Genomic DNA, 6665 nt, shown 5'->3' on the forward strand with positions numbered 1-6665 from the left:
TCAGTCTCGACCTCTATATCACGTATCATGTATCTTGTATCTTTTATCATGTTAGTTTAGGATTTTGTTTTATCAATGTAACTTTATTTTATTAACGCAATTTTATTTCATCGCAATTTACATTGCTGTATAAACAACCATTCTTTATTAATTATAAAAACCGGTCGCATATACCACATGAGTAACACATTAATGAAAACAATCCCTGTGTTCGACCTTGGATTATTCTGAGAAACTTGCGTTGGAATTATACTTGGTTTCAGCGCAAGGAAACTTGTGACACGCATTACTCCATCGCATACTACAAGCCTATCATTAACAACGCATATTTAGAAGTAGTGTGCATAAGCGATAACATAGCATAACATTCCATCTACATTCCATTTCTATGTCATCAAGTTTATGGCAACATGAGCTTGCATGATTCATTCATTCACATTCATATTTGTTCACATGCTGTAAGACATAAATTTAGCATTATAATAACCGCTAGCATTGCACATAAGTTCAAATGGCTGTGTCTAGTCAGGTGCGTTCAACACAGGTGCGGTTATCAATGCGTTCTTTAGTATCTTGAATGCGTTGAGACACTGTGTATCAACGTCAAATGTTCTATGGTCGAGCAATCTTCGAAAAGTCCTTCACAAAACGACAATAAAATCCTGCATGTCCCATGAAACTCCTGACAACCTTCACATTTGCTGGAGGTGGAAGCTTTTTAATGGTTTCAATCTTCACCTTATCCACCTCCAACCCTTCCTTGGAGACTTTGTGCCCTAGCACAATACCTTCATTCACCATGAAGTGGCACTTCTCTCAGTTCAGCACAAGATTTGTCTCTTCACATCTCTTTAGTATCTTTTCCAAATTGTTCAAACAGACTTCATATGTTTGCCCATAAGCCGATAAGTTGTCCATAAAAATTTCCACTGAATCTTCAAGATACTCAGAGAAGATGGCCATCATGCACCTCTAGAACGTGCTCGGCGCATTGCATAATCTGTACGGCATGTGGCGAAAAGCAAACGTTCCGTAAGGGCAAGTGAATGTAGTTTTCTTTCGGTCTTCAGGAGCAATCATTATTTAGTTGTAGCCCGCATACCCATCCAGAAAACAGAAGTAATCATTTCCTGCTAGGCAGTCTAGCATCTAGTCAATAAAAAGCAAGTGGAAATGGTCCTTCTTCGTCGCCGCATTGAGTTTACAGTAGTCCATGTAGATTCGCCAGCCAGCGACGGTCCTCATTGGTATTAATTCATTGTTTTCATTTGGGACTACCATCATTCCTCCCTTCTTGGGCACACATTGCACGGGGCTGACCCACGTGCTATTGGCAATTAGATATATAATGCCTACGTCCAACCATTTGATTATCTTCTTTTCCACAACCTCTTTCATTGCAGGGTTTAGTCTGCGTTGTGGTTCGATAGACCCTTTTTGGTTTTCTTCGAGACGTATCCTATGCATGCAATATGCGAGGCTGATTCGTCTTATGTCTGCTAGCGTCCATCTTATTGCTTTTATGTACTTCTTAAGAATGCTAAGTAGCGCATTCTCTTGTTCTTCTTGTAGTGCAGAGGAAATTATCACTGAAAAAGTTTCGTTTTGCACCAAGAAAACATACTTCAGATGGCTTGGCAAGGTTTTTAATTCGACGGTAGGTGGTTGTTCCAAGGATGGTTTTTGTGCTTTTCTCTCTTCATTCAACGTCAATTTTTCTTCTTTATTTGTTGTTTCCATGATCGCATTACAGGTTTCTACGGATGCGGTCGCATCCTCTCTTTCATTTTCATCTTCGGACTCTTCTTCTTCATTACAACTAGGTTCATTGTTAGAATTGGATAGGTCTTCATCTTTCAGATACTTCATGGCTTTAATAATGTCAAACCTGAGCTTCTTCCCATTTACACTCAACGTGATCTCTCTCTTGTACACATGAATTTGAGCGCGACCAGTGGATAAAAATGGCCGTCCCAATATGATGGGTACATCCTTGTCCGCTTTGTAATCGAGAATGATGAAGCCTGCCAGTAGAATAAATTTGTCAATTGAGATCAGGACATCCTTCAACTTTCCCTCTGGGTGAACTAAGGACCTGTCCGCTGGCTGGAGAGTCACCGTCGTGGGCTCCAGCTACCCTACATTCAATTGTTTGGAAATTGAAAGGGGCATTAAATTATACTGGCCCCAAGATCGTAAAGTGCTTGACCTATATATCCCACCAATTGAGCAGGGTATCATGAAACTTTCGCGGTCACGCATTTTCGTGGAATAGTGGTGTTTGAATTTTGCGTTAACACCACCGTTGCGAAGTTTCCTGTGCTCATTTTCTTTGTCACCATGTCCTTTAAAAACTTAGCATATTTCGGCATTTGTTTAATCGCTTTAGTGAAAGGTATGTTGATGTGCAGTTGTTTTAACATGTCCATGAAGCGATGATACTGCATTTCATCATTTTTCTTTTCCTTAAGTCTTTGTGGGAATGGTGGTAGCTGTACCTTCACAGTTCCCTGTTCCATAGGCTTGGAAGTGAACGTAACTTCTGGTACCATTATCTCATTTTCTTCTGGTTTATCTTGTGTCAACGAGGTCTTAGATTCCATCGCAACTGAAGCAGTCCTACTTGGCTCCATCTTCTCTTTCGCTATTGCTTTTCCACTTTGTAATGTCATGACTTGACATTGCTCCTTTTATGTATTCCCCAGGTTGTGAGGAAGCTCAGTTGAACTTGGCAACGCCCCTTGCGGTCTGTTTTTTAGTTCGCCCGCAATTTGTCCTATTTGGATTTCAAGATTGCGGATTGAAGTCGCCTGATTCTAGAGCACCGTCTCGTTTTTTTCTATGTACTGCTTTAGTAGACTTTCCAGGGAAGACGATGGCGACACTTACAAGTTACTCGTTTAATTTTGTGATTGACCATTTGTTCGCGGGAAAAATCTTGGCGACCCTTCTTTTTGCATGATAACAGGCAGAAATGCACATTATTACAACACAAAGATATAAAACAATGTGGGAACTCAAGGGAAGGAGAAACTACCTTAGCGAGCTAGCAGGGACTAGAAGGTAGGAGGCTTTTTGCCACACACAAAGGAACGCCCTAACATGCAAAATCGTGTCAAAATCATTAAGTTGATAATATTGCGATCGCATGCGCCCATCGCATTAAAGCAGGTAAATTACGTATTTTGTGCAGGAAAATGCTTTAGCTCAAAACAAATTGCGATCCAAGGAATTCGGCTCGAGCGCATTAGAAGATTGCAACCGCAAAGCTATGCGATCGTATGCGCTTACAAAGATCTGGTCAAGAAGGTAGCTGCATAAAGATGGCGCATCAAGGTGAAAGCTTAATAAATCATGATGGGACAGAAAGCTAATGACGGTCGAATCTGAATTTAGTTGACAAACTGTTAACGACACACTGTAGCAAGTACATTCAACTTTTTAGTGACCATTAATCGGCACATCAGACAGAGATTTATTGACCTCCCATCATTGCAATCATTTGAGAGAAAAGCTCTTTACCCTGAAGCTCTATAGATACCGAAGGCCACCTTCGTTGAAGAACTTCAAGTTAAGAATTTTGGAGTTCATAATATACGTAGTTCGCATATACATAGAGATAGATCATAGATAGTCGTTAGTATGTAATTCTGATACTTAGAAGGCGGAGGCGAGCGAAGAGAGAAGACCCCGAAAGATCATTCCTGGTTAGCTCGAGAGACTACCGGGAAGTGCTGAGAACGGAGAGAGGGCCGACTCTCGCGATAGCAAGAACATTCTTTTGGGCAGAGTAGAGTAAAACACAGTATAAAAGCCTCAGAAAGCAAGACATTGCTACCGGGTTACCTATCCCTACTTTCCATTGTCGTTTTGTATTCTGATTTTGTTTATAAAATGGAATTTGCACCTCTACATCTGTTCAATCTCTTTACAATGCGCATGAGTAACTAAACTTTCGAATGGGTTGAGAAGCACTTAGCTAGCAGGACCTAAGATCTTCATTGTATGCGATCATCTTGTCTTATGAATGCGTCCATCACCCTTTAGAGATACTTGAGAGAGTAGTCTAAAGAAAGAACCTAGACTTGATAGAGTTAGGTTAAAATCTAGGCTTGAGAAAGTCAGATTAGAACCGCATAAGCAAGAGATAAAAACTTAGAGATAAGTTCTGTTTACTATCATGCATCACATGCACCCTAGAAATAGAATATGATAGTATGTGGTCGCCTTATGTATGTGTGTATCATTCATCATTGTATAGACAAGAATAGAAGCTTAGACATAAGTCCTATAGACATTATCATATACATTGCATGCGTCCTAAAATTAGGAGCTATGGCATTTGCATTGAGAGATGACATGATGTTGTGTGTGTGTAGCATGATCACATGATTTGAACACAATCTTAGGAAATGTTAGCTAAATCCCTTCTTAACCCGTTCCCCGCATACTCATTGTAACTTTCGCTGTTATTGACTCTTTACTCAATTCCCTGCATAGGATTTATACTTTAAACAACATACCAACCAACTTATTGTTTTTGTCACCGCAAAGGAATCAAGATTCACCAATGCATAATATCTCAGTAGTCCCTGTGTTCGACCTTGGACTTATCAGGAAACCTAGTAGGATTTATACTTGGATTTTACTAGGAAAACTTGCATGTGCAATGCATACACCACCAGCGCAATATACACCATTATTTCATCATATTTACAACACTTCAAATTTTTGGCACAATTGTCGGGGACTACGGTAGTACATATTGGCTAATGGTAACTTTTTTATTTTCTTTGCAGCTTTCCATCTTTGTGCACTGCCTCTCCTTTAGTAAGGGAAGAAGCAGCCATCGTATGTGTGAAGGACAAGTTTTAGAGATTGAAAGAATTTTTCTAAGAAGAAGAAGAAACAACCGCTGACAACAGCAAGAGAGAAATCCCAATATGGCGGAGCAACCAGAAGACAGAGCAGGAAATGCAAATAATATCATGGCGAACGATCGCAATAAGCCCATTCGAAACTATGCGTCGCCCAACCTCTATGATTTCTCCTTAGGAATCATGAGGCCAGCCCTGAACGAATCGAGGTTCGAGATGAAACCGGTTATGTTACAGATGATTCAGACTGTTGGACAGTTTGGCGGAAGGCGTGACAAGGATCCGCATGCCCATCTCCGAAGTTTTATTGAAATCTGCAATACTTTTGTGTTCCCAAGCATCTCAGTTGAGGAGGTTCGACTAACATTGTTCCCATTTTCGCTGTGTGACCAAGCAAAGAAATGGGCCTACTCTCTCAAACTTGGGGAGATTACATCGGAACAAGTAGTTAAAAAGTTCATGAAGAAATACTTCCCCCTGATAGAAAACGAAAGAAGAGGAAGCTGATTACTAATTTTGAACAGGATATTGACGAATCGCTCAGTGACGTCTGGGTGAGGTTTAAAAGACTAGTGCGAGATTGTCCGCACAATGGCTTACCCGATTGTCTCCAAATGGAAATATTTTATCATGGTTTGAACCTTGCATCGCAAACGGCTGCCAATGCGACAGCAGCTGGAGGTCTGCTCGATAAAACATATGACGAGGCTAAAAACATTCTAGATCGCATTTCGAAGAATACGAAGACTGGAGAGAAGGCGATCAACGACTGAGAATTAAAAAAGGTGATGCAAGTAATGGGGCCATCGCATCCCTACAAAACCAAATGAATGTGATGATGAATCTAATACAAGGAATCAATCAACAGTGATGACAAAGAATTTAATCTTTTTTTTTTTTTTTTTATCTAACTCTAACGCATGGTTTATGAATGAAATGAGTGATGTGTTGTATATGAGCTCAAGTTCTTTTGCGATAAAGACATTTTTATGCGATACTACGTCTAAGTATATGCGTTGTTAATGATATGTTCATAGTATGTGATGTAGTAGTGCATGTCACAAGGTTCCTTGCGCTAAAACCAAGTATAATTCCAATGCAAGTTTCTCAGAATAATCCGAGGTCGAACACAGGGATTGTTTTCGTTAATGCGCTACTATTGTGATACATGCGGCCGATTTTTAACAATGAATAAAGAATTTTGGTTTTTACAGAAATATAAATTGCGGTGAAAGTAAAAATGCATTAATAAAATAAATCCTAAACTAATATGATACACGATACAAGATACATGATACACGATACTGAGGTCGAGAACTGACTGTGAAGTTGTACAAAGATTCGATGTATGCGATGGCAAGTCTTTATGAATGAAGCAGAAAGAGAAAGAGTAAATAGTAAAAACATCGCAAGTTTGTCAATTGCGTTAAAGATGCAACTAAGGTTCCACTTTCCCTTGGCGTACACCTCTCGGTGATCGGTCGCGTTCCCATATCTCTATGATGACACAGGGATGAATGTGATGAACACAAGGTTGTTTCCATCTCTAGAAATACTTCTTACTTTAGTTAACGCTTCTTCTAACCTTCTCTCGATAGGCGGAATAACATCTTCTCTTCTGCTCTCACAGATGAAGATGTCGTCGAGCATGCTTTAGCTAAACTTAATTATTTCCTTAACACAAATTAACTTACTCGCTTAATTCTTGCTATTTACCCATGGGATTAAGAACACATTATGGAGAAAATGGATTATGAATGTACGGAAAGAGACAGAGAGATGACAATG

General features: G+C 39.8%; 1 non-coding gene across 1 annotated transcript; it reads right to left on the reverse strand.

The window, feature by feature from the left end:
• Positions 1 to 5368: 5368 nt before the first annotated feature.
• Positions 5369 to 5475, reverse strand: LOC120087418 (small nucleolar RNA R71). Its single transcript, XR_005484558.1, has one exon. It is a non-coding gene; the product is annotated as a small nucleolar RNA R71 (small nucleolar RNA).
• Positions 5476 to 6665: the final 1190 nt, after the last annotated feature.

The sequence above is a fragment of the Benincasa hispida genome, chromosome 9, assembly GCF_027475165.1.
Source record: "Benincasa hispida cultivar pf3 chromosome 9, pf3_genome.v1.1, whole genome shotgun sequence".
NCBI lineage: Eukaryota > Viridiplantae > Streptophyta > Magnoliopsida > Cucurbitales > Cucurbitaceae > Benincasa > Benincasa hispida.